At 44.3% G+C, this 27997-nt stretch overlaps 1 long non-coding RNA gene across 2 annotated transcripts; it reads right to left on the bottom strand.

Moving 5' to 3' along the window:
* Nucleotides 1–473: 473 nt before the first annotated feature.
* On the bottom strand, nucleotides 474–26634 carry LOC133223559 (uncharacterized). 2 transcript variants are annotated; one of them, XR_009728605.1, is made up of 3 exons: nucleotides 26094–26634; nucleotides 25325–25385; nucleotides 474–1673 (listed from the first exon to the last, which is right to left on the bottom strand). It is a non-coding gene; the product is annotated as an uncharacterized LOC133223559 (long non-coding RNA). The 2 variants fall into 2 exon arrangements; XR_009728604.1 differs by lacking the exon at nucleotides 474–1673 and adding an exon at nucleotides 18744–21786.
* Between the last annotated feature and the right edge of the window lie 1363 nt (nucleotides 26635–27997).

Here is a 27997-nt window from a genome sequence, read left to right on the forward strand (position 1 = left end):
TGGACGAGCGAGCATCCCTCAGGAATGGGACAGAGCTGACCCAGCCTCGGTGGGCTAGGTGATCAAGCTGACCTCTGAGGTCCACTCCCAGGCAGCGTCTCAAAGAACTGGGGCCATTGTCAGAGCTCAAGCAGTAGGTTAGAAAAGGGAGGTCCCCAGAGTCTCAGGTCACGGACACTTTCCACCTCTGTTTCAACTAGTAACCTGAGTTGCTCCTGTAATTTGTTAGTGAAGGTAAACACCTCAGCAAGGGGCAATTTTGACTCTATCAGTTCATCTGGTAATGCCTTACAATGGACAATCACACCAATGGTGTAAAAATGGAAAAAAATAACCCACCTTAATTGCTATTTCCATTTGTCCAGTTTTGGTTTCCAAGCATTAGTTCTTTCTCTGTTTAAGAGTCCTCTTTTCTTCCACTGAAAACATTTGCATGCTTTAATTAAGCTCAACTGCTTTAACATACTGGACAAAATGTTTCCACTGTGGTAAAGGGTGCTTTAGTGCTATCTGTCTTCTAACTAAATGTACTGCATGTGTTCAATCTGTCTGTGAATTAACCCAGCCAGCCGAGTTTGAGTGTGGCCAAGATACAATAGATTGAGCACAGCTCCCACTTAGTAGGAGAAAAACCTCCTGCAGAGAAGTAAAATCATCCTGAAAATCATCCAGCCTTTGTGGAAAAGATGTATTTTTGGCTGAAAATCTAAGGGAACTACTGATGAGCTTGAAGCGAAGCCCAGATACCAGTCTTGGCAAAAACAAAAGCATCAAACTGGGTAAAAGGGGAAAAAATCCAGCAGCAGAAGTGTGTGGTCTTTTCTAATGAAACAGTCTTCTGCACGTTCTCTGGTGCAGAGCACTGTGGTAAAAATGATGGCCTGCAGACTTATACATCATTTGTTTACTGGAATACGTTTCCCTTAATGGAGTGGCGTATTTCCCACCCCCTTTACCTCAAAGCTTTCTCCTTATGGTATCTTTTTTCTTTTTTCCCTACTAAGGAAGGTCTTCCTTGCAGTTGACTTTCGGCTGTTTGCAATTCTGCTCTTGAATAAATAAGCTTCATAAGACTTGAAAAAGAATGTTTTTGGAATATAAATCTGTTTGGACTCTGGAGCCATTTCAGTAAGTTAAGATGAAATGCTCCATGTTTGGCTCAGGGTTATTAAATAATTCACTGTACTTATTGCCAAGAAAGGACTATTTCATACACTGTTTTCCTGGCTAAATCCCAACCTGGCTAATTCACGTGCCCACCTGAATTCCTCCTGCGTGTTTGAATAGAGGAGGTTATAGTCTTCACTTGCCTCACTAGGATGCTTGTGCCCCATCTGGCTCGTGCAGCCTGGCCTCCGCAGGTGCCTGCTCATGGGTGGGTAGGCGATAACTCCTGTTATGTGAAGTACTTCAGGCTCCCTCAGATGAAAGGTGCTAAATGTATGCAAGTCATTTATTATTTTGCTCAGAGCCTGAGCTGGAGACATGCACGACCTGTTCTGACTTTTCCAAAACAGGTTTTAGTGTGCACTGAACACATTTGCCAGCGCTGCTGCGCTGCCTTTTGTTTCTAAATATACCCTGTTGCGCAGCTGATTAGGGAGACAGGAAGCAATGTATGTACCTTGAAGCTTTCAGGAGACAAGCCCTCCCTGGAGATGTACTTCAGTGACCTAAATGTAGAGGGAACAACACGCTAGAGGTGGAGTTTCAAGCCTGGGCATGCCAATTTAGGTGATACCATCAAAGAGATGTCACTTCCTTCAGAAGTTCACTGGCATTTCTCCATCCCCCCTTCCTCCCCCAATGACTCTGTTATAAAATGCAGACAAGAGAGCACTGATGCTTCCCTCTGCCCCACACTGGCCAGTGGGACATTGGGGAGTTTGGGATCAGCAGCGTAAGCACTGGAGTAGGTGAAGCAGCATGTTGGTGAGCTTAAAGCAGAGCTTTGGAGAGGGGAGTGGTTTTTGTTCATCTCCCTTATCATTTTGGCAAATGCCTGAAGAAGTATTGTCTGTCCCCCTTCTATTTTTGGATAGGGGGATGGGAACTCTTTGTTCCTTTCAAGCGGTATTTGAGTCTAGTTAGCAGAGAACTCCTTAGACACAGCAAAAAAAACAACACTCAACCAGTTTTGCTGAAAGGTGAATAGCTTGATTCATCCATTCTGTAGGTATGTGGAGTCTCTGCGTCATTTACAAGAAAACGATGTCCCTGCCTATGGCAGTGGAATTGGAACTAGATGATCTTAAGGTCCTTTCCAACCCTAACTATTCGGTGATTCCTGTGAACTTCCATCTTCCACAAAAGACAACACACCACCATTCTGAGGTTAACTGTGTGGCACCCCACACCAATGCCAGCAATCCAGGTGCCTGATCTGCAACATGCACTGATTCTCTCGATTCCTTCATACGGAAAAGATTCAAAATACAGTCATTTTATACAAGCAAGCTTTTCTGGTTTGCTTTGTGTGGAAAGGCAAACAGTGATACCAGTAACGTGATACATCTGACTAGTGAGGTAGTCACTGGTGAGTGGATGGGCAGCAGTATCACACAGGGTCACAGCCAAACCCTGAACTCTAATAGAGCACAGGCTTCTGGCAAACCTCCTCCCTTCACATGCCTCATCTGTGAAATGGGTAGAGTTGATTTGCCAGTATGATGATAACTTGTTTGATCAAGTAATTTCAAGGTTTCTGTCCCTTTGCAAGGTAACAGGTAGGGTTAAGAACTACCCAAATATGTCCTGAAAGTGTAAAAACCTGGCCCAGAAAGCTTCCTTGGGAGTCAAGGTGCACTTGGCCTGGTCTTCTGTAGAGGTGTTTCAAGTGCCTTGTCTTGGAGCCCAGCTTGTCAACGATGTCACCTTCATAGGCTTGGCAACACTTGCATCCATCATGAACCTCTGGCTTGCCAGGCAATCCTGGTATCTCTCGTCTGCCCATCGACTTGATGGCGCTTCAGATTCTATGCAGCTTTTTCTACAAAAAGGAGGAGCAAAACCACTACTTAGTCAACTCATGGGCGCAGCAATGAAATCCCACAGGTAGTACAGACCCTGACATATTCTCCCTGGGGTGTTCCTCAATCACATTTCCTATTCAGTATAAACCTGTCAATGCCACTCTATCTAGTGAGATGAGGAAAGCAGAAATCTGTAGTCAGTCCCAGTAATGAAAAGCATGGTTGCAAAAGCGTAAGTAAGCATGCAGTCATGCCTGGTACAATTACTTCAATGAGAGCACAAGTCATTCATCTGTTATTTCCCATTAATTTTACTAATCCTGTAAAACCTCCTTCAAATGTTTTTGTTGAAAGGTGAATTGCTTGATTCATCCATTCAGTAGGTATGTGGAGTCTCTACAACACTTACATGAAAATCATTACGTTACCTCAGCTGGGATTCTTTAGTGGAGGGTGTGATGGCCAGGTGTCAAACGTATATAAATCCCATTCCCAGGCTGTAGTTCAATCGTCAAAATGTGACTATAGTTAAAACTTAACACTGAATTAAGTTCAGCTTTCCAGAATGTGGATAAATGTAAACATAGACTGACTCTATGATTCTATTGAGCCAACTAATCCAGTATCCTTTTGGAGACCCACTGCTATGTCATAAATTGAAAATTAATAATGCAATTGTTCATTTAGGTCCTTTTTTATTTTTCTGCCTGGGGGAAGAAAATCTTACTCTGAAGCACAGCTGAGGGGGCAGCAGGAGGTGCATCCTCTAAAAGTGATTTCTCCATTAGCTGGATTTCCCCTCCTTGTTTATAGTAATGATTAATTTACATCTCTTACTTTCCATTTCTCCTTGGTTTTGGCTTTAAATAATTCAGAGAATAGCTGAAACTGACACCAGGAGAGCCCCCTCTCAGCAGAGCTCGAGCTGTCCCCCTGCCAGTGCAGGCCATGGGTTTTCATGTGGCTGAGTGAATCACCCTGATCCTAAACACACAAATTACCCTTGTCTGCTACAGTTTTAAATAAGCTTGGAGCTCTGCACAACATAATGAACAGCCATGACAGTGAACTCTAAACTCTGCTTCCAGCCTAAAGTAAATCACAGATCTGCCTATGAGACCTCCAACAAACTGAATCCAGTTTTGCTTGATGAATGCTTCCATGTTTTTAACCTTCCCATTGCAGTATAAATTCCACTTTTGTGCTAAAAGCTCTAGGAGGAACTGAAAAGTAATCCAAATGCTACAATGCCAATCTGCTGCGAACTATCCGTGTTCCTGCCAGGATGGTTCCTGCCTATTTGACGATACTCAAACAGCCCTTCGTGCTTCACACTTTCAGCAGAGACTCCCCACAACACAGGGCACTGTAGAGAAAAGCCTGGGATCTCCTGTCCCAGCAGGAATTTGGTGACAGGCTCCAGCAGCCTTGCCTGACAAAGTCCTTGGAAACCCACACAGTTGAAAGAAAAATGGAACTAACCCATTAAATCCAGTAACAATTGGATTTTGGGACACCACCCCCCCCCCCCCCCCCCCAAACATTGGTCTTCTGTGGCACTGCTATAGCTGGGCAAGGGAATTTTTAAGTTTTTTAAGACCCCTAGGAAGAATATCTTAGGAAGATCTGTAAAGATGCCTGCACTGACAGATTTGGCTTGATGGGGTTGGAGAAGCCACCAACTAACCCCTGGTGAGAGGTCCTTATGGCACTAGAGCTGTTGGAATCGGCTGAGAATGGCTGCTCTCCAGCTGAAGCTGACTTTCCTTATTTTGTGGTGTTTGTGTCAATAGCAGCTTTTAGGTTCATGGCTGCCTCAGGGAAGAGTTCATAAACATCAGACTCTGTGTGAATTTTGCTGTTTTCCCAAACAGAACAGCCCCCTCAAGCCACCTTTATGGAAAACTGAGATAGATAAAAACTATGTAAGAAACTATCCAAGAGAATACTTGATAACTAATTATTAAAGAGATGGAGTTTGTACAAGCTGCTTACCTAAAAAGGAAAAAGGGAGTGTATCCTACACAGCACTGTTAGCTAATGCATCCACCAACCCATGGACCTCAGGGTGAGTAAGATGACCCTAACAGCAATTCAGAAACTTTGGGGCTTTTCAGAGGAGTATTGGTAACAATCACACCAGTTTTGAAAACGTAATACATCAGCATGGACCCAAAATGTACAACCTGAGCATCTTCCTGCTGATGTTTTGAAAACCAGAAAAGAGGTCATCAAAGATTACATTTAATTGTGTGCTTGAATGATAGTTTTACCAAGTGTGAAGCAAACAGTAGTTTATGTTTCTTGGTTTTGTTTAAAAATTTCATTATTCAACCAAAATTCTCCTACGCAGAGCAGTGCTCAACTTCAGAACTGCTGTTGTCTTAGATTGAAGGATCTCCTTTGTCCTCATTCCTTTCCCTCATAAAAAGTAATCTAACCATAACAGTCGAAAGGGAATGTCCATTTCTAAATGTTTAATTGCTTCATATATGTCCAGTGTTCAACATTTGTAAAGGCCACAATCTCAAACAGAAGGAACTATATAGATAAGACATAAAAAACATCCCAGCTCATTATTAATCCGAATAGTGTTCATGACCTTGAAAGAACTTTTTCAAGATTCAGAGCAAAGTAGGGTGGTTTTTTTAGCTTCAGATTTCCTGGATCTTAATATATTTGATTTCTGTTAAATTTAACTTTAGCTTCATTATTTTTAGGTTGTGTTTGCTTTGGAATGACTCTAGCATGCTAAGCTATTTTTATTTTGTTCATGGTGCATGCCTACAAATTTAATGTGGTCACTTTAGCTTTTTTAATTGGTAAACTTTCATGCCACCAGTGTTGAAACCACAAAAGGATGTGTCATTTGTAGTGATACAAAGAAAAGCATTGGCCTTCCAGGTCAAACGATTCTTTTTCTTATGATAGGTTAATCAAATCCTTGGTAACTGGATTTTGTTCTGCAGCAGTAAATAAAGAAGTATCTCTGGCAGCTTAAGCTGGATCTTCAGCTGCTGCATCTCCAGAATTGGCTCAGTTTCCTCCTTCCCTATTCACTTGTACACGAAGAAGGAGAGAATGAACTGCTGGAGAGTGTTAGGTCTGCTCCCATCCCAGCTCCCAGGCAAACCACTGCCTGCCCATATACAAAAGGGAGAAAGAGCCTTAGAAAGCACATTGGAAGGTGGGTGACATATACAAGTCCATGGGTCTGGATGGGTTACACCCAAAAGTGCTGAGGAGCAGGCAGAGGAGCTTGCTAAGCCACTCTCCATCATCTATCAGCACTCCTAGTCTAGTGGGCAGGTCCCAGAGGATTGGATGTCAGTCAGCGTGATGCCTCTATACAAAAAAGGCAAGAAGCAAGACCCTGGAAGACCAGGCCTGTCAGCCTGACCTCAGTGCCAGGAAGGTCATGGAGCAGATGACCCTAAATGAGATCATAAAGCATGTGCAGGAAAATGGAGGGATCAGGCCCTGTCAGCGTAGGTTCATGAAGGGCAGGTCCTGCTTGACCAACCTGATCTCCTCCTATGATAAAGTGACCCGCCTGGTTGCTGAGGGAAACTCTGTGGACAGTGTGTGTTTGGATTTAAGTGACATCTCCATTTTAAACTAAACAAAGAATATTTGCAATATGAAAAATCATATTGACTGAAACTTTGGCACTCTGACAGCACTTGGGACTTAAATGGAACTGAAAAACAAATACATTCAGTGCCATGTAGGCAATGAAAGCTTTACCTCAGGATTATATGGTTTATTCTTTGTCCCACACAAAGAGCAATGTTAAGATTACCAACTTAGCAGTCATGGGAACGATAGATTGAAAGCTGCCAGACAATCCTATCCTGCCTTCTCATATCTATTATATACTTATTCACTGTAATATACCCTTCAAACAAATATGGCTGCAAATTATCTTCACTACCGAAGCACATAATGAGAATCCTCCATGAATGAGTAACCTATAGTATGTAAAAGAAGCTTGGAGCCAAGGTTAATTTTTGAAAGATGATGTTACTTCAGATTTCCTTGTTTCAGTGCACAATTAAAAAAAAAAAAAAAAAGTTTTTCTATGGTAAAACTTGGAAAATAACTGTTCAAGATCAGCTGAAGAAAATCATCTCCATCTTTGCACACTGCGCTTTTGTTTTTGGATTTTGTTTCATACTTAAGCACAGTTTTTTCCCTAAGAACATCTTCCCTTTCTGAAGCAAAGTTCTGCCAAAGCAGGTACCCCATTGCCCACGGTGGCCAACAGCAGATGTGTTTCAAGCACAGGAAGACACACATGTACATGGGTCTGTCTAAAGTCCAGAGCACAGAAGTATTATCACAGTCTGCACTCTGCGTGTATGGTGTAGGAGCCCTGAATGCTCTCCTGAGAGGTGGTAAGCATTTCACTATTCACTGCTTCATGTGTCAAAGAGTTACACAGTTCTTTGCTTGGTTAACTGTTGTGTAAACAGCCATTGCATCTTGCTTGTCTTGAACTTGGTCCCTGCCAATTTCAGTTGATGTTGTCTGACTTTTGTAACAGAAGAGAGGGTGAGCAATAGTTTCCTGATTACATTATTCCTATTTAAATTTCATCTTTTTTCTCCTTAGATCTATTTTTGAGAAGAAAACCTGAAGCTTGTTCAACACTCCCTGGGTGAAGCTGGTTTAAAACCTCTGTACTCTTGCAGCCCTTCTTGGAGCCTTTCAGTTTCTTACATAATCATTTTCAATGCATAAACCTGCCTAGAGATTTCCAGACATGAGCCCACCTGGACTTCTCCAGTGTGTAATGCTGTCGCCTCTATTCTCTAGTCTCTGTAACTTCTCACCCATTTTGATCAAGCCAATCAAACTGGAACATACTGACCTTAACAAAAGATACCATTTAAATGTATTCCAAATGATGCCTAGCTGAGAACAGCTTTCTAGGAACAACGATGGAAACAGTGGAAAAGTTATTCCTGTATCTTTTCTTTATTCCTGCCCTTCTTTATTCTTGCTTATCACCCTGGCATCTCTGTGCTCAACTGTTACAAATTTTTTTCTACACCATGTTTTGAGATCCAAACTCTTACCACTGGGTGGCATGGCATGGTATGGCATGGCATGGTATGGTACAGTATGGTATGGTGTGGTACGGTACAGTGTGGTGTGGTATTGTTGTGTGCTGATGGCATTGATCAGCCAAGGGTGCTGCTGCCGAGCCCCCCTTGCTGGGCAAGCTCATGACATAGGACACTCGCCTGGAAACTTGAAATGTTGTTTTGAAGGTAAATGAAGATCATCACTGAGCATGAATTAAGAAATAAGGGTAAATATGCAATGTTGTTTGGCATGCAGTCATCTCAACAAAGTTTGTAAGTCAACAAAGGACATATCTAAACTGAGCTAATCCTTTGTCTCCACTTAGAGTGATTACAGAGATAATGGTGCTTTTGTGGCAGTCAAAGTAAATGTCTAAACTGAGTTAGACTAATGGTGCCCTAAAAGCGTCCAGTTACCTCCATCCACTGTAAAGGAAGCTGAAGATCACTTGGATGCATGTCTAAGGTCAGCTGGAAGGAACCCCAGCCCTTCCTGACCGCATCTAAGAAAGACAAGGAAGTATTGTGCTGTTTTGCTGGTGAGGTCTCTACATTCAGCTCCCTTCACATGGAGGATAGGAAGCAGCTGGAGAAGGAGTGCAGGATGACACTGGGAACTAGACCTTGGAGGCTAGGACAGCACCAGGGATATGGGAGTTCTTGTAGGACCAGACATCTAAGATGATACAGATAAATCTGAATGTGAGCAGCATCATTTGTCATGTGGGGATGACTCCAGTGTGAGGGTGTAGAGGCTACATTGCATTAAACAGGGTGTAATGCAAGAGCCTGAAGGGCTCCTGGGTGCGGCCACTGGGGTTGAGTTATTAGGAGAGTGCTGAGATGCTCAGATGATACTGGGGATAAAAGGCCTGAGGGATAGCGGGCACTGGTGGCAGTGGTACTGGGATGATGCTTAGGTGCAGAACAAGGACATGCTGGCGTGACTGGGGCAGAGGTTTAGTTTTGTGGGGATTGAAAATATAGGGAGTGTGAGGGGAGGCTGGCAGCTGAGTGTGGAAGGAGATCATTAGGACATGTGAGTAGGGATACAGCTAATGGCTGTTGCTTCTTGCCATTCTTCAAGTTCTTCTGTAACCGCTCCATGTCATGCTTCAGGGCCTGCTGCAACTCGTGGTACTAGGGCCTTTTATCATCTCTGTGCAGCCAAGCCTCACGACAGCTGTTCTCTGCTCCCAAGCAGCAAGGAAGGGAGCACAGACAGCTCATCTGCCTGTGCACCACGTCTCGCTCCTCATCTCCCCCGCAGCATTAGGAGAAAGCATTCATGACAGATGGCAGAGAAGTCTGCCCTCATCCCAGGCTGAGGTGCTTCACCAAGGTGAAGTGCTAATGCATCTCCCTGGTGGAGAACTGAGGCTTTAGATCTAACCAAGGAACAGGAGTGACAGGCTTTCAGCCTGTGCAGAAAGCCCCTGCAAGCAGGAAGAACCGTACATGCCGGCGGATTTCCAGTTTTCTGCTGGTGAAAGAGGAAGGGAGTGACCTCAGCTCTGCTGTGGGCTCTGGGAAGGACATGGTAGCTATCACTAAGGTGTTTTTCTCCCCTCTCCTTTCTGTTCTCCTTCCTCCTCCTCCTGACCATCCTGCTCCTCTTGTCCCACCAGTCATCCCAGTTCAGGTCCTGGCTCTTCACTAAGCTGGGATGCTAGTATTTGCTTTCCAGCTCCTTGTGTCATCACAGTTTTATTCTCACTGGTTTGCAATCCAAGTGCCTTTCTACCTTGCCACTTCAGCCCCACTACCCCGCTCACATCCACCCTCAGCCTTGATGCTTCCATCACACCAGCACCCTGGGCACCCTGCAGAAAGGGTTGCCCCTCACAGGGCTGGAAGCACTCAACTGGGTGCAGGCAGCATCCAGTCTGCTGCCCAATGGACACAGTCCTGCCAGGCGTGGGAGCTGCCAGGGGACCTGGCGTGCCCTCTGCTGCTGACAGCCCCCTACAAATTCATCTGCCAAGCTGACAAGGTTCTGCTGAAGTACGTGAGCTGAGGCTTTTTAAAAACACATTTATAACCTGGCTACGTCTTCTGGCATCAGTGACCTCCTCCCTCTTTTGCCAAATTTCAGCCTGTTGCTCAAATAAACGGTTGCCTAATCTTGCCCTGAAAACCACAGAACCATTTTTACTGAAACTGCCTTCCCCTTTCCTCCTCCTAAAAGAAAATGGAGGGGGAAAGAATCAGCCCGAGGCCAAGCCTTGGCAGAAGACATTTCAGCCTGGATGAGTAACATCTAACAAGCTTACCAGCAACTGAAAGCAGGAGTTCATAATGAGAACTGTCAAGCAGTGGTAATTACAAGCAGTGCTACCAACTCTATCTGCAATGTGCATCACCCAGAAAAGGAGCGAAGTGCATAAGCAGCAAAGTTAATTTTATGTAACCTGAAGAACTGGATGACTGCCTTGGAGTGTCTGTTTCTCATCCGACTTAGCATCTATCACTAGCTTCCTTTTGTTACTTCTTGCAGTTGTGCTCTTCCTCCTCTGCAGTTCCTGCCATCTGGAACAGTGTTCTTGTATTCTGTCAACACCCTAATGTCAACTTTCAGCTAAAATCGGATCTGGGATCCCTTGTCTTTTGCTTTTACTTTTCTCCTCATGTTGCTTATATTAATCTCTGAAATGGTTTATTCAATTCAGCTGAGAATGATGCAGCAAACGAACAACCTCTATGTGAGAAGCAAGGAAGAAGTATTAACTTGCACAGGAATGAGCTTCAGATAGTCAACTAAAAAACCTGATAATCTGTAACTCCCAACTGTGGACACTGTTAGAATCTCATTTATATAATCTTCAGATATAAACCTAACTATAAGGTAATAAACATTAGTGACATACTTCAGAGAGTATGTTGCTCACCAACTACATAGGGTGAACTAGCACAACCTGTGAGGTCAACTTGCTCAGCCATCTCTTGCTTGGATTCACAAAGGGTTAAAATTCTGCCCAGTCAGTTGCAGGAAGGATTCAGCCCTTTCACAGCTGTAAATCCAGGAGACAGGCTTGTTATCTTATCTGCTATCTTGCATAACACAGGCTGTGGGGCTTCCCTGCACTGATGTTTACTCAGACCTTAATCTTCTTGAAAAAGCAGTATTGAGGCACAATTTTATGGTAGCTGATCCCCCAGTAATGACCTCCCAGGTTTTGCATCTGTAATGATTTCAGGATAACTATGGGTGTAACTTGTGAGCACTTAAACTTAGCTAAATAGTTGGCACCTTAATCATGGAATCATTTAGGTTGGAAAAGACCTTTAAGATCAACTAGACCAACCCTTAACCTGACACTCATAAGTCCATCACTAAACCATGTCCCTCAGCGGCACATACCTCCAGGGATGGTGACTCAAACACTTCCCTGAGCAGCCTGCTCCAGAGCTTGACAGCCATTTTGGGGAATAAATTTTGGGGGAAGAAATGTTTCCTAATAGCTAATCTAAACCTTCCCTGTGCACCTTGAGGCTGTTTTCTTCTGTCCTATCACTATTACTTGGGAGAAGAGATCGACCCTCACCTTGCTACAACCTCCTTTCAGGAAGAGTGATAAGGTCCCCTCTGAGCCTCCTTTTCTCCAGGCTAAACAAACCCAGTTCCTTCAGCCGTTCCCCATCACACCTGTGCTCCAAACCCTTCACCAGCTCCATCACCCTTCTCTGGACATGCTCCAGCACCTCAAAGTCTTTCTTGTAGTGAGGGCTCAGAACTGAACACAGGATTCAAGGTGTGGCTTCACCAGTGCCCAGTACAGGGGGATGATCACTGCCCTGGTCCTTCTGGCTACGCTGTTCCTGGTACAGGCCAGGATGTCATTGGCCTTCTTGGCTGCCTGGGCATAAGCTGGCTCATGCTCAGCCATCAATCAGCACACCCAGGTCCTTTTCCACCGAGCAGCTTTCCAGCCACATTTCCCCAAGCCTGGAGTGTTGCATGGGGTTGTTGTGGCCCAAATGCAGGAGCTGGCACTTTGCTTTGTTGAACCTCACACCACTGGCCACAGCCCATTGATCCATCCTGTCCAGATCCCTCTGCAGAGCCTTCCTATCCTCCAGCAGATCAACACTCCCACCTGCAAACTTGGTGTCATCTGCAAACTTACTGAAGGTACACTTGATCCCCTCATCCAGCTCATTGATAAAGATAGTAAACACAGGCCTCCATATTGAGCCCTGGGGAACACCACTTTTTGACTGGCTGCCAACTGTATTTAACTCCATTCACCACAACTCTTTGGGCCCATCCATCCAGCCAGTTTTTTACCCAGCGAAGAGTACACCCATCCAGTCCACGAGCAGCCAGTTTCTCCAGGAGAATGCTGTGGGAAATGTCAAAGCCTAGGTAGACAACATCCACAGCCTTTCACTCACACACTAAGCAGGTCACCCTGCTGTAGAAAGAGATCAGGTCAGTCAGGCCGGACCTGCCTTTCATGAACCCATGCTGACTGGGCCTGATCACCTGTTTGTCCTGTATGTTCCACGTGATGGCTGGCACTCATTGCAATGCTGGTGACGAATCCCTGTGATGTAATCTCTGCTAGGTAACACCAGCAGTTTAATCACAGTCCTACTAATGGACATGTCTGTTACCCAACAAAAAAACTTATTTCTCACTGGGATGAGAGCTGTTCCACCACCTGCAGATGTTGAACATTTGCTGTGAAAACAGCCTATTACATTTCAGTTGCAGTCTAATTCACACAATTTACTGTTAGAGTAATTCACTAATACATGCAATTACCTGGCTTTGCTATTAGTGAAAATCTCCCTTCCCACTAACATGGAGCAGAGAGAGCTTACTGCACTGAGGGAGGTGTTTGCCTTTGCACAGCTGTTGAATCCTGCTCTGGAGACATTTGCAGATGTCATCAGAAAAGTGACTGAGATAGAATGATCAAAACTGCAGGAAATCAATGTTTTTATTTATTTATGTTCTTTTATGATTTAAAACTCTCCTTTTACATGCTTTTTTTTTGTTTCTTCACTCACTGTCTTCTGGAGAAGGCACATGTAGTTGGGTGGTTTGGTAGGTGGCACTGCAGATTAGAGGGATGGATGATTGTAGGATGATGTGATGCATGTGGGCAGCTGTTGGCTTGGTCTTGTCGTATTTCCTTTCCATGTCTGTTCTCTGTTACCCAACCATTCGACAGTGATTGTGAGAAACAAGCTCAGAAGGAGAACAGTTAACTGCTTGCTGGTGCCTCCTGGGGAGCATCAGGCCCTGGAGAGGGTCAGGTGGGGACAGGTTGAGAAGTTGGTTTCCAGATAGAGGGAAGGAGCAGGGAGATGGAGGATGCTGCTAAGCCAGCCAGGTTTAGCTCTCTAAGCTGCATTTCCATCAGGGTTCAGCTGGGAAATAAACCATATTGCTACATCTCTGAAATGCAACTGCAGCAGGTAAGTGAGCCTGACAGCTTGAGCCAGCCATGTGGCAAGATGGATAAGAGACACCCAAGTAATGTACATTATCCATGCTTTCTAAAGCCTTTGATTCTATGAAAATCATAGCACAAACTTTGGTGTCCTTAATGCCATCGCCACAGCTGGGTGAGCTGGAACAGTATCTTCTTTGTATTCAAATGCGTATGTGGTCATAGGTTTCTGTATCCCTTTTCTCATTACTGTGAGGTACCCAGACAGACGTGGGGTAGCACAAGATCTCTTTTCATCAGCCTTGTTCCAAGGGGGACCTGGGAATTGCAAGGTCACAGGTGCTGGCTTGTGAAACTGCTGAATGAATAAGGCAGGAGCAGGTTTGTTTACACAGAAAGCTGGTACACAAACAAACAGCGGGGCAATGCAGGATGAGGAGAGACAAAATGCTCTGCTCTAGCCAGAACTGAGATCAAATGTACTTTCTAAACAAGCTTGATAATAGATCTCCCAGATGTTCAGAACCAGATGTAAAAGACAATGTATGGGCTTACACACTGAACACTGCGAAGCTGGACTTTAAGGAGCTTCGCATGTGGAATAGAAGCTGGATCCCACGTTAAGCACCCACCCTCCCTGCATGCAACATTTAGGATGACTCTGATGATCTGAAAAGAATCCAAAATGTCAATGTCTAAAGCATGAGGCACCTGATGCTACTAAGCTGTTCTGTGCAAAGCTACTTGCAATGAACCAGCAAGAAGTTCTAGGGAGAAGCATAGATTAAAAATCTGCCCTTCAGAGTTTTCATTGCTTTGCTTTATTTAAGGTGCATAGCTCAGAGGCTTCCCTTGACCCCTGCTGTCTTTGCAATTCATTTCAGTCCTGAAGGAAAGGCTCAGGTTTATTTTAGAAGATAGAAGGTGCCGGAGTTTGTCATGATAGGGAATACTGTGTGGCATCTAACATGCTTATTCCACATCTCAGCCGACTTTGAGTAATTTCTGTGTCCCCATGTGTTCAGGTCTCCAGTCTCATGGGCTGCACAGTGCCCATGAGCAAGTAAGAAGTGTCACTATGCTGGCTCACCCGACCTAGCAGCCTCCTGCACAGCTCATATGCCCAGGATGTGGAGGACCTGTTGAGAATTCTCTCCTTACTCTAAGGGGTTAAACAAGTACAGCCAACAAGTCTGGGTTATAGATAACTTGGAATAATAACCATGGCTCCTATACTTGGACTATAAAGCAGTCAAGTATTACAGAGTAGTGGGGCTGAAGATGTGAGTGTCTCCTCTGGTGCTGGAGGGTGGCAGGTATGTGGGAGGTGGGTTTTCCTCCACCAAACCAGCCTAACAAGGAAAATAATATTCAGGCTCCTTCCTGCTTTCTTCAGCTGTGTTGTTTTGGACTTAGGTGGTCTGATGTCTTATAAACAGCTGAGAAATCTACTGCCAGACCTGGCTCTGAGTGTTCACTTGACCTTTGGAGGTGTGCGTGTGGGATGAAGGAGAAGTACACAACAAAAGTTAACAACTAATTTGTAGCCTTTGAATCTCTTAAGGGGACTTTTTTTCTCCATTCAAAGCAGAGAGGACCTGAGGCATCAGCTGTCTCTCAGATATTTCTATTTTAAGCAGGCTGTATGTGATAAGCAAGCAGCAAACATGCTGTTAAAAGTGGAATTTACGGAAAGGATGTGTGCAGTCTGCCCTGCCCAGGAGAGCTCTGTTGGCTGCAGCAGTGCAGTCAGGTGTATCCCAAAGGATATCCACCAGTCATCCCAGTGTTAATCTCTTACAGGATGTACTTCAGGAATATTGCCTCTCCTTGTCTCCCACACCAGCATATAGTCCCCTCTTGGGAAGAGGGGCATACAGATCCCCTCTTGGAAAGGAGCCATCTCCGCCTGCTTTCCACCATCTTGGTGAGGGAGGATACTGAGACCCCTTGCATGGAGCAGGCCACTGTGGTAGTCCTGCTGCAGAGCTGCTATGAAAGCAAAAGTAACCCATGCTTTCATTTTCTCCCTGGCTTATCTCAGCCAACCCTAAATGCTTTGGTAAAGAGACAGTGTGTGCATTTGTGGAGCAGCACAAAGGGCTCTCTAGGCTGTAGTATAACCCAAAATACAGATCCATAACTGATAAGTCACAGAGACAGAGCTGGCCAAAGCTCAAAGTGTGCCAGTAAAGTAGAGGGAATATAGGGTGGGGGGAGGGACGAATGCACTTTTATCTCATTCAACAAACTATCTTATCTGGTGCCAGGGGAAAGCAGTTCTTAGGTACAGCTGCTACGTGTCTTCATATATCTTCTGTGAGCAGCATTAAAAGCTGCTCAAGGCCAGCCACCCACGAGAGTCCAAAGCCCCACAGAGCAGCTGAGGTATAAGAAACACTTCAAAACATTACATTAAGAATTTCATTTCCTGTAATTTATGGAATGACACAGTCATTTACCTAATGAGGCACTGATTTCCAGGGAGGCAGAACTGGCAGAAAATACTGAAAGACGTCTGAGCTATTTCTGAGACAACTGAAATTCTGTATTACAAACTATACACTTTGTTTGGTTTTGTGTTACAGTTATATTTATTATAGACATCATGTTTGTATTTACAACTCTGATGTTTTCTAGAGTGACTTCCCAGGCTCCGTGACCACATGCAGTGTAACAACAGAGCTAATGGTTTTAAACTAAAAGAGGGAAGATTCAGGCTGATGAACGTGAGAAAGGAGTATTTTGCAATGAGGGTGGTAAAACACTAACACAGGTTGCCCAGAGAGGTGGTGGATGCGCCATCCCTGGAGACATTCAAAGCCAGGCTGGATGCGGTTCTGCCAACCTCATCTAGTTGAAGATGTTCCTGCTCATCGCAGGGGGTTGGACCAGATGACATTTCAGGTCCTTTCCAACACAAACTATTTTGATTTGGTGCCAAGGTGTATGACAGCTTTCTGAGATACCTGTTGAAAAGAAGAACGTGGGTGAGGTTGGGGTTCCAGCCCCATAGTGGGAATATTGGCTGCTCAGGACACCATGTCTTGTCTCAAAATTGAACTTCTTTTCCCTTATTTGTCCACTCGGTGGTGCTAAAACACCACCAGCCCCTTTTCTGCATTTCCTCTCTGGCCTGTGTCAGGCAGAGAATGTCTGCGCTCCCCAGGGATGTCCAAGTCACCACTTCAAAAAACTACCACTGCAAATCCAATAGCCAGGAAAACTAATGAGCTCCCTGGGTCACTGCTTCATACTCTGGTGCTTTGTTTCCAATGGGAGAGAGATAAGCGACACAAAGGACTTGTCATACCTAATTACACAGGAAGAGATAAGGAAACATACAATCTTTCCCTCTGATGTTGATTGTAATTTAATTAATTTGTGATTCCATCTTGGTTTTAGAGAAATGGAGCAATGTCACTACTAAAACTACTTTCATTTTCAAAAATAGCTGGCAAAGAATTGACACTGCTAGGCAAAGGTTGTGGGAAACATAATTTTTCTCCTAATCAGCTAATACAAGAAAGATTGCTGAAAAAACCCCGAAGTTTAACATGCAACACACATCTCCTCAAGTTTAACTACTTCTAAACTAATGTGAGAGATGAGCCTCAGCATCCAGCACAGAGCCCATCCCATGTGCAGCAGCACACAGAAGAAGGATCAGGATTTGAACAGCCAGAAATGTTTCCTAATCTAATTCTCAGTCAACAACTCACCAAATGGCAAGTGACTCAGTATGCCTGAAGGGGAGGACTCTCTGAATTTAAAATAGGTGAGAAAAACCTACATAGCATGTGATGTGGTTACATCTGTTGTATTAATTCTTGTAGTATAACTCTGTGGACAATTGCAATAGTATTTCTGAACTTTGGTTTTATGAAAAAAACCACAAAACCAACCCAGCTCCAGGCATCCCCAGCTCTCATCAGCACATGGGTGGTTAAATACTTGCAGATAATGCTGTACTTTGTTCTCCCTTTTCCTACCAGTTTTTACCTTATTAGCTTCCTGTGACCAGAAGCACTGTTGGGGTTAATGGACTAACTTGAAGTTTATGACTTGTGGTGCACGGACCTCTTAGACATTTGAATTCTATGTGAAGAGCCCAAGAAAAAGCTCTTGCTCCAGGAGTGTGGTCCAGTGCCAGAAACATGACCATGTTGTCCTCTGCACTGGGTACCGCACTGGATGATGTGGGTGACACTAAGCCAGGCAGTGCCCATGCTCTGCCCGGGCTGGGCCTCTTCCAGGAAACCAGGCTGCCCAGGAAACATGGATATACCTCAATCCTGGCTGCTCTTGTGCTGTGAGTCAACAAGACCCTGCAACTTCTGCTCTTTCAGGGAGGGAGATGGCTGTTTGTGGCTCCTTTTGGGGCACAGATGGGGAAAGCGTGGCCTCGTGAGCTCTGCAGTGGTTGGATGCAAGAGGTGAAGGGGTGAGGGGTTTGGGGACAAGAGGAATGCTGAGGAGAAGGCAAAGGTGTGAGTGTCTGGCTGTATCGCTGCCCTCTCTTCACAGCAGTTTTTTGTAGAGGTGTGTGGTCTGTAGTGTTTTGATGACTGTAGCTACCCTGAGGAACCCTAGGGCTGGACTTTTGCTGCTGAACACACTTCTGCTGGAAAAAACAGATATTCACCACAGAAACACTCTGGCTTTGCAGCAGCAGTGTGCCTCTCTCCTCTGTGTCCTTGGCTCCATAGGCTGAGGAGATCCATCTTCAGCCCATGAACTCTCATCCCTTCAGCCTCAAACATGATTCTCACAAACTTTGAGGGTAATCCTGCCAAATTTCCTGCCTCCTCTGGAAAGGTGGTTCCCCAGAAACCAATCCGAAACCTCACTGAGGATTCCACTGACGCCTCTTTGGCAATAAAATCCCACTGTCATGCTGCATGACAGATCATCCTCTGGAAAACGCAGCCCTTGATGGGAACAGCCAGATCATTTTGATTAGCTTGACTCTTGTCTTGTGAAATCTGGCTCCATGCCACACTTCTTTAGTGTGTTCAAAGTTCAAAGTTTCTACGTGTTTGAACCCACCCATAGACTGCTCAGCTTTCTGAACTCCAGATGTGTGAAACACGCTGCAGCACTTCTCTGCGGTACCATCCTCCCCATGAGCAGTTTAGCACTATGCCCTCTTTTCCTGTCTGGCCACCTAAATAGCAGTCACCTACTGCATTTACTTGTTGGACATAGAGAATGAGGACAAGATGGCAGAACTGCTGCTAACATGTGAGATGCAGCTGCCATGTACCTGGCAGTTTGATGCTCAGAGATGGCAGTGGAGACAGCAGTGAGCCACAGGGAGGAGCAGCCCAACCCCAGAGAAGATGCTCCCTGCTGAGAAGAGGCTCTCTTAGGACCACTGCATATGGCTACCAAGACTGGGCCTTCTGTGCTGGTGTTGTATGAGTTCAGGCAGGCCAATTGGACATCTACAGATAGTTTTTAGTGTCCTACTAAGAATATGCAACTGTCATTGCTTATTCTGTGTAATTATTCCAGTAAAACAATGACCTTTTCCTGATTATCTTCTTAAAAAACCACACTTCCAAGCAGTATGTTTAAAAAAAGACAAACAACTAGCTCATGGGTTCTGATCACTTGACCCGGAAGGGAAAATTTCAGTTTCATTTCTCTGCAGTTATATCAAATCCTGTATTTAATGAAACAAAAGTGAAAATGGACAGAAACTAAAAGACAGAGGTATTTGAAGATCTGCTGTGTTTACTCATAATTTTCTGCTGTAGAATTTCTTGTACTTTCTGCAGCTCCTAGGAACAGCAGCAGAGTGCCCCAGTCAGACCACTGGTCCAGTTCATGGGAACAACTGTTGGGTTCCTGCCTTTGATTCATAAACCACATACTGAAAAGCATGTAGATCTGGAGCAATCATTGACTTATCTGTAGTTTTCCCTCATCTGCCTATTTTATTTACGTTAGTCTCCTATGATGTTACAGAAACATGAGACAAAAAACAGATTTGTTTTGTATTACCTGTCCTAATAGCCTCAGAAGAGGCTCACTAGGGACTTAACACTCTCACCTCCTTGGCAATTAACATAGAGAAAAAGGCACTTCAGCATGGTGCATTTAATCCATTTTTAAACATCTATTTCAGGATTTAATAAAAAATGCATCCTAAATGCACCTTTTTCTTCTCATTTGACTGTAAAGACTGATCAGATATATATACCTATTCTACAGTGTTTCTACATTTTACTAGATTATTCTCTTGCTAATGACATCATTGAAACCTTTGTTCTTCTCTTGCCTGACATTTAAATTCTGCACCCTTTTTCTTGGTGTTTCCTAAGAGTTTTGCTGGTCAGCATCTCTCTTTGTTTTCAGAGCTGCTGTAGCATGCCTTCTTTCTATAGCTTTCTGTGGTGTCTGACATAGTGTTATATTACAGAAGACAAACATGCATTGCTTTGCAGGGGCTTGCCTTTTGTTCAACTATTTATTGAGCAGAAGAAATTGGTTTGCAATGAATTTTGTAGCTTATCTTTGTCTGTGAAAAAGCCATAGTCTTTCTTTCTAGGTCTGGGCAAATATGCTGTAACATGGGAGGCCTGACAACTTGCAAACGACGTAACTGACAACTTGTCAGCTGAAAACCACTTGTGTGGAATAACTAAAGGAACAAAACAACGTTTGGCAAACAGGTAATTGTGTAAATGTGCTCATTTTCTGTGTGCAGCAGATTAACATTGGCTAGAAAGAAGCTGACTGGAAGGAGAAAGAGAGATTTGAAGGGCAGAAACAAAAGAATAGCCCTCACTGTGTATATGTATTTCAACCTACAAAGCCTTGGCCCACAGTTCTACATGTCTGTGTGCAGGACTGAGCTGCTTCATATGTACATGCAATGTTTCACTTCAAAACAAATTATTTTCTTAATTACTCCGTAGGACCCAGCAAAAGGGAAATCACTGTGGTAACACTGAATGTGCTAAGGTCTGAAGTATGATGCATCTTTTATAGTGATTGCTGCATATTGAGAAATGCAGCTTCAGAAGTGGTAACCTCATGAGCTGCCCAGTCATGAATACCACTATTGTTTCCAAGTAAGAAAAACAGACCTGCCGAAAACAGAAACTCTTACAGTTCTGGGCTGATGCCAAACTGTTGTATATTCTTTCAGAGAAAGATACCCTGCTTTATTTTGGATATGTTCTCACAGTAGCTTATTTTATAATTATGTGGCCAAATGAAGGAGACAGCATTCTGGAGACCTACAGCATGTGTTTAACAAAGCTCAGACAAAAACCAGGCTCACAGTTAGATATCCATTCAACACTGCATTAGGAAGAGTCTTGAGTTAACCTTCTCTAGAATAAAACCAAGGAAGTCATAAGGAAGTGGCAAGAGGCCAGTATCAAACCACAAAGTGTTCGTATTCAGACCCTTACATTTGTACTTCTCAGTGGGCAGGTGGTGCTAGAAGTGATCCTGTGCGCTTAAAGCCTTGAAATGTGTGATACTGAGACAGATTTCTTCTATGCCAGCCCTCAGACACTAACTTAATTTTCACTATTACCAGAGCCTGAAGAAGGCACAGCACCTTGAATCTCACAACTGATGGTCTTGTCTATTTCAAGTCTGTGCCTTACTCTCCAAGCAGTATAAAATCCATTTCAGGTCTAGTTACGACACTAATGTGTTCTAAAGTAATGACTCCTTAAAGCCTCAGAGGCTGGGGCTTTGTTTTCCAGACACTGTACAAGCATATTTTATCAGGTTTTCCTTTTTCTTGAAAACATGCACTCATTGCTTTTGGATGTTAGCAAAGGGGTGGTTTATTTTGTTTCTCTAATCTCACGTAATGGAAGGACAGGAGAATCTTACTTCCTCCCTTCCCTTCACATTCTTTGATCCCAGTGATTTTTAGGACAGTGTTTTTCCAGCTGAAAATTGTCTCTCTCTGATGAAACTACCCAACTCAGTAACAAAGGACCCTTTGCTCTTCCAAGGCTGCTGTATCCCCCGCCTCAGCAACACTGTAGGGTAACGAACTCAGGATCTAGCTGCTGCTCCTCAAGCCAGCTGCACTCATAGGCACTTCAGATTTCTGAGCCAAGAATGTTTCTATTTGGATGCAAACTTTTTTTCTCCAAAGAAGGACTTGAGTGACTTTTTGGATTATCATAACTAGTAACACTGAACTTCAGATAATAGGCCCAAATGGTTGCATTAGAGGTAGAGATGGCTTCCATTGCATAAATAGATTATCTGCTACCTGGGATGTCTGGTACTGGCTGGTACTGAGATAGATGGATTTTAAGTCAGTGCAGGCATGGGTTGATGCTAAAAAAAAAGACAACACCCAAAAACAACAATGAAACAAACAAAAAAACCAAACCAACCAAAAAAAAAAAAAAACAACAAAAAAGCTTGGCTTTTTCTTTTTGTATACACTGTGTTTCTTAATATTTTGAGAAAGGACTTGCAGTTGTACTGAAAACCTTGTATTTTCAGTACTTACAGGAGTAAATAAATGAAATCGAATGTGCGCTACTGAAAGTGCACATTACATAGTGCATATTAGATAGTGCACACACTTAGACTTTAAATTTGTAATATTTTCATGAGAGTGTATTTGAAGGAAAAACATAGTGACAAGGTGAAGAAGGATGATGAGCCTTTGCTAAGAGGTTAAGTTAGTATTTTCTGGCTAGCAGCCACAAATTGAATATTAACCTCTGATTTAATTTCTGAGGTAGCTGGCCTTTTAAATAAAATGCTTCAGCACACCAATGATCCAGTTCCTAGGTAAGGTGTCATGCAGTCACACTGAGCGTGATTCACAAACCACTTGTATATTTCTGGACCTAGTAGTAGTCTTAGTAGTAAACCTCCAGTGTTATCCTCAGGAAATCAGTGCCACATCTGATTCTCTTTCAGTTGAAGGAGTATTGACATACAAGATCCCCCAGTAATGTGAATAGCAACAGCTAGTTCAACTAAAGCAAATTAAACACTTTAGGAAGGATGTAAAATTTGCAGAGGAATGATAAGGAATAAATGAGGGAAATAAGATCTAGAGAAATACTCTTACTATGACAGCAGGAAGAAACCTGATTTTTAGAATGAGAACTCCTTTGGAAGAATCAGGAATGTGGACACCTCTGAATTTACAGAGTTCAATGCAGCTGAATAGCAGCCTTTTAAATTCCTTGATATATAGGTGGCCCTCTTCCCATATAAATGTGTCTTATTTTAGTCCAATCCTCTCTGTTTTGGCATTTCTCACATTCCTTTCTCCTGTTGAATGTAATGTTTGTTATACCATCAGGAAGAACAAAATTGTCTTCCTAGTATCAGAGAAAAGTCAGTAAGTTCCCAAATCTAAAAAAAAGGAACTGAACTCAGCATTTACCAAGATCTTCCAGCAACTCATTCCAACTCTTTTTATCATCCAAGTAAGTAACAATGAAAGAGAGTTTCTGACTGATCTAAAAGCCTCAACTTACTCAGTGTCGATACATTCTTGAGACTCTTTATGACTTATGGGAGAATTTAACTAAGCACTACACTTGAGAAAACCCACAATTGATTCAGGTAAACTTTAACCTTTGTACTCATGATCCTTTGTGTAGGAGGATGTGGAAAACAAAACTGTCTTCAGTGCAAAGGGAATGGAAACTTTCCAGATTGCAAATATACTGACCTTCAGTAAGGGAGCAGCGAGATGTACGCTCTGGGTTTTGCTTTTTTAATTCCTTAAACATTTGAGGTTATTGCAATGAGTCATGGGTGCCCTTCATGTCTAGATATGATATTTGAGTCTTATGAGCTTTTTACACTTTTTTTTTCCTGGCTATATGCCTAAATGCAAATAAAAAAGTCTAATTAAAAAAAAAATAATAATAGTTACTGCTGCTCTAGAAGCAGGTGCCCTGTTGTGTTTAGCCAAAACAAAGTGGGCAGTTTGCATCCACATAATTTATCAAAACAGAGCTTTCTGATCTCATTTACAGCATGTCAAAACTACTCTGCTTGTGGGACTTTGATTAATTTGTAAATTAAATAGGCAGTGCAACTTTACCTGCAGTTAATATTTCCTGCATCAAGTTAGGTTTTCCTAAGTTTTCCTTAATATCTATTTTTTTTTTCTTACTTCCCTCATCATTATCTTCCTCTTAAGACCTGAAGGAGTTCATGAATCACATCTTCCAAAGAAAATTTGTTCAGTAGTTTTTTGTGGAGTGCTAATTGCCATCTTAGATCAGCTTAACAACCAAAACCCACCCCTTTACTTCTGGAAAGGAGCTTGATGCTCAAGATGAAGCTAATGCTTCAGTGTTCAGAATAAGCAGATCATGTTTCACAGAGTCATTTGATACCTCTGGTAAGCTGAAAACTGTGGGCACTAGCCAGCAGTAACTTTCTATTTTTTAATACAGGTTTTATAGGTGGGTTTAGATTAGTGGGAGAGTAGGTATGTAAGTCTCCTGCCATCTCTAAGTTCACTAGCTGAGTGGCGTGGCTTTCTGATGAAGCCTTGTGAGGGCTTGGAGAAATGCCCTGTTTCTCTCTCATAAAAGCAGTTTGGAATTAAGGTAGTTTCTGTAATTTTTATACATAAACAGTGAGGTAAGCTACAGATACACTTGAAGTAATATATTTAATGTTTTAGGGAGTTTGTTTTCCTGCCTACCTGAACACTTTCCCGTAAAATGAAAAAGCAACAATGGGATACACTCTTGGCCAGGATTGAAGACCAGAGCAGTATGTTGAAACTGCAGATTATGTTCTTATCTTATCCTTGGTAGCACTGACATAATGAATTTGCTACTCTGAGCTGGTTGTATCTCCAGAAAACACAAGATAAATCCCATAGTTAATATTTGTGCATGTCAGCTTGTTAAGCTTGTCCTTAAGTTGTGTAACTGGTGAGGTTGAAATCCTAGTGAGCTATTCCAACAGTCACTTATGGTGGTGAGAAACTAAGTAACTATTTTTTTTTTCCTGTAATTTATGGGAGAGAAGAGCATTAGCAGTGGAAAGGAAAGTAACAGTGCCTTTTCTTCCTCTCTTCCCCTTCATAGATGCTTAGGGGTGTGTTACAGAGGCACAATTAAAGCCAGGCTTTTTAATGCTGTGGAAGACAGAACACTGAAGAAGGTGTCAGACAAGAATGACAGCATGGGGAGACTGACATACATCAGGCCTCTCAGAGAAGACAGGGAATGTGGTGACATCAGGTACTTCAAGGGCTGTTTGTGCTATTTCATGCTAGCATTGATAATGCACTCATGTTGTAGGGTTACTGTGTTTCACCTCCAGAAATTTGCTGCATCAGCTTTGTAGTTTCAGTCAACACTGCCATTAGGTCTATTTACATAACCTGTGGTAATATGGCAGGCAAACTTTGATTAGCACTTCCACCTCTGTGATTAGAATGGACATCACTAAGAAAGCAGTTCTTTGGTTGAGGACAACTTTGAACGCATGACTTTATCATAGTCCGCAAAGTGTCTTGCTTCACTTTATTAATCGTACTGGTTTTTAAGTCAAAGCTGTGATCTTGACAGCTTGTTGCAGCAGGTGAAAGTGCTGGAATAATAAGGTTCAGTCCCACTGTGATGTGCCACAGCCTGAGAACCAAAGCTGAAGCCTGCATTTAGCTTGGGTAGGACCTGAGCACTACTGCTGTCCTCTCTGCCTCTGGATGGTGACCTCAGTCCCAGGTTGAAGCCAGACTCAGGATGCTGATGATAATGCACTGTTCTCGGGAATTTCAGTCCTAAGAAGAAACTTACAGTCATGTTCTTACTTCATGTCCTTTGGAAAATGAGTATCCATAATTTCAGATAAGTTGGTGGGTAACATTCCTTCTTACCTCTTTCTCTGAAAAGCTAAGGAATTGCTGGGAATGGAGAACTAGGGGAGTTGCTACTACACTGGAAGAGACAAAGCAAGAAGAAAGAGTCCATCAGCTCTGGGCAGCTACACCTCTTTTTCTGCTATTACAAGCACTTGAACTTGCTACGTTGTTCCTCCTACTCCCTTCTTGTTGCGACAGGAGGCTTGACAAGCAGAATGGGAGGGCCTGAAACTGCTAACCTGGACACCTGGGAGCGGAGGAAAAGCACTATTTTTATTGGCAAGTTGAAAGGAAGCAAAGGGTACAGAGGGGAATGGGCAGATATGTGGCTACATGTGGAGTTACACACATACGTATGTATACAGAGCTTGGCTTCCTAACAGTTCCTCACATCCAATAAAACTCTAAATCCCATACCCCATCACTCTCAGCTGTCTCAGTTTTTAAATCTTGTCTTCTCCATGTCAGCAGCTTCCTTAAAAATGACCTATCAGTGATCCAATAAGCATTTTAAATTTTTGAAAGGAGTTTTTAATCAGAGGTATTTTTGTGCAACTGCTGAAACAGCAAATGTTTTTATGTCTGTAATTACGTGGAATTAAATGGTGTCGCAGTAGAAGCTATGCTGTACTAGCTGCCACTGCAGCTGGCTGTTTGAAACTTGCCAGTATTGTTATACATGATAAATGTCATCACATTACAGGAAACTTGAAAGAGTTTTAGGAAATATATGACTGAGTCTCCTGCAAATTCATCTTACTGGAACTCTGTTACAGAAAATTACCTGCTAGTGTCATAATGCTCTGTTCAGTTATACTTCCTCTATTTTTACTCTTCAGTTCTCAGTTATGTAAACTCCCTTCAACCATTCTGACATTACTAAATGGGGCTTCTTAAAATGTATCTGCTGTTTCTTTATAAGAAATGACAAGACCATGACTGTGTTGGGAGATTCTGAGCTTCGGTCAGTGATCTGGTACCTGCTGTGGAAGTTCTTCAGATTTCTGTACGCAGACAATGTCTTAATCCCCTCCAGCGGAAAGTTATATTGTGTTTTGCCTTCATTCTGGTCTTCCCCTGTGACTCTCAATGACCAGTCTTTCACCGGTAGCGCTGTTTCCCCTCTTGCATTCTGCAGAGCTGCCTGTATTAGTAAAAATGACCAGTTTCACGCTGCTGCCGAGGAGAACTAGGTAAACCTGCCGCGTTTGCAGCAAGTCCCCTCATCGCCACTCCTTCGCGGTCAGCAAAGCTGTAGGAGCGGGCTCCGGTCGCTGTGGGGAGAACAGTGCCAGTGAGAACCCAGCTGCCACCCGAGGGCCTCCCCTGCAAGCAGCCGCACTTGTTTCCGTCAGTGCAGCACCATGTCCCGCAGGCAAGCTCCCCTTCCCGGCGGGGTGCAGAGGCCACGCTGCCCGTCAGCCCCACGCAGCTGGAAATCCCCACTACGGGGAAGCACGCTCCTCCGGCGGGTTTCCCCGGTCGGGAGGAAAGTACCTAACGTCCCGCTGATACCATGGCCTGAGCCTGCCCTGCCGGCACCCTGCCCCCTCAAAGCAGCAGGGGCGGGGCTGAGGGGCAGGGCGGAAGGAATAGGGGTAGGGCTGAGGGAGTAGGGCTGAAGGAACAGGGGTAGGGCTGAAGGAACAGAGGGGTAAAGCTGAGGGCGTAGGGGTAGGGCTGAAGCCTACGGGCGACCCCGCGGAACGCTCCTCCCGCCAGCGGCTGACCACACGGAGGCGCTCGCTGGGGTACGGGGCGTGCAGAGACCGGGGTCCGGCAGGAGGTGCCGAGGCTCCGGAGCCGACGCTCCTTCCGGCCGCGCATGCGCCCGGCCCTTGCCGGGGCTTTCCCGGTGCGGCATTTCCCAGACTGGGCGGTGCTGGGTGGGGGCGATTCTTCCTTTCCCGTGCCCCTTGCTAGCCGCCCTATATAGGCCGGGGCGCGCAGTAGGGCTGCTTGCTGTGGGACGCTCGGCTGCAGACCGTGAGTGTGGGGGAAGGGTGCGGGCGGGCAGGGCCGCGGCCTGCTGGGACCCTGCCAGGTTTGAGCTGTTGTTGCTGTGTGGATCATGACGGGAGCTGCGCTCGCTGACGGGATGGCGGGCAGGAAGATGCGCGTCAGTGGCGCCGCTGGGCTCGGCCGGGGCTGTGGAGAACAGGGGCGGGCTGTGGGCTTGCTGTGCCCAGGCAGGGGTGACCGGTGGAGGAGCGGGGCGTTGCAGGATGACCGCTCAGGAGAGGGACTCGGTCCCTGCGGGAGGCCAGGGGCGGCAGCGTGAGGGTGGAGGAACAGCGGGCGAGGCCCGGCCGTGCCGGTGAGGACCGCGGAGGAGCACGGAGCAGCTGCTGTACCCCGCTGGGGACGTGATCTTGAATTTAGCGGGAAGTGCCCAGGAGGTGAACGTGTTCTACCTGGGTTATAGCGCAAGAGCAGAAGAATATTGAGCTTTGAGGCTGCTGCACTTTAAACTTAGCTGCACTTTAAATTTCACTTCTCTGGACTTAACTTCTTGGTGATACTGCAGTATAACAGAAGAAAAAATGCGCTTAGACATTCAGAGCAGTTTGGTATCTGTGGAAATCACGGCTGCTCAGGGCTATAGTGGAGGATAATACTGGAAGAGTGTTTGGCAGAAAATGACCTCAGTATCTCATTTTTAAGTGAACCTAAATGTTTTAAGATTAG

Source organism: Neopsephotus bourkii, unplaced genomic scaffold (genome assembly GCF_033783945.1).
Source record: "Neopsephotus bourkii isolate Nb327-2 ecotype Australia unplaced genomic scaffold, CSIRO-AGI_Nbou_v1 NB_1638, whole genome shotgun sequence".
Taxonomy (NCBI): Eukaryota; Metazoa; Chordata; class Aves; order Psittaciformes; family Psittacidae; genus Neopsephotus; species Neopsephotus bourkii.